Source organism: Ceratina calcarata, unplaced genomic scaffold (assembly GCF_001652005.2).
Source record: "Ceratina calcarata isolate Rehan_Ccalc_2016 unplaced genomic scaffold, ASM165200v1 scaffold619, whole genome shotgun sequence".
Classification (NCBI taxonomy): Eukaryota; Metazoa; Arthropoda; class Insecta; order Hymenoptera; family Apidae; genus Ceratina; species Ceratina calcarata.
Window position 1 is genome coordinate 1 of NW_017177437.1, and position 697 is coordinate 697.

Below are 697 nucleotides of genomic sequence, written 5' to 3' on the forward strand. Positions count from 1 at the left end.
AATATAATTGCAGATACCCTTGTGATTTTTAAAACGAAATTGATCGAAGAGGCTTGAACCCAGATCCATCGCTCTCTCCTAATCAGAGATACAACCCTGCATTAACATCGCGTTTGTAACTCGGACTTCCGTAGTCGAAGCCTCGCTAGTAATTTTCTAACCGTTCGACTAATTGACCAAGATTTATCATGGGAATTCGTTCAGTCTCGATTCATCAACCGTGATCTACATTCCATAGGAAACCATCATCTTCGTTACACGCTTCTTCCCTCCATAATGTAGCGCACGCTCGTTTGTTCCTCGAAACGATCATAAACGATCGAACTTCGCTTAGCTCTCACCTATGTAATTATCTTATATAATATAATATAGAGTTTCATGCAAAATAGAACGTTTAGAAAATGCAATCTTGTTTATCCTTCAAAGTCAATTATGTCCATTTCACTTTTGATAGTCCGTATCTCCCTTCATACTGAATGAACATTTTTCAATGTAAAATCTGCATAGTGATGAGCAAAACTGAGAGGGAAATAGGGAAATCTCTTAGAAAATATGATCTAATTTATGTTATTTTTCAAAATTAATTATGTGTAATTTACTTTTGATTTTCTGTATGTTCTTGGATACTAAATGAACATTTTTTAACAAATAATGTGCAATTTTAATGATTTAGAGGAGAAAGAAATAGGGAAATCTT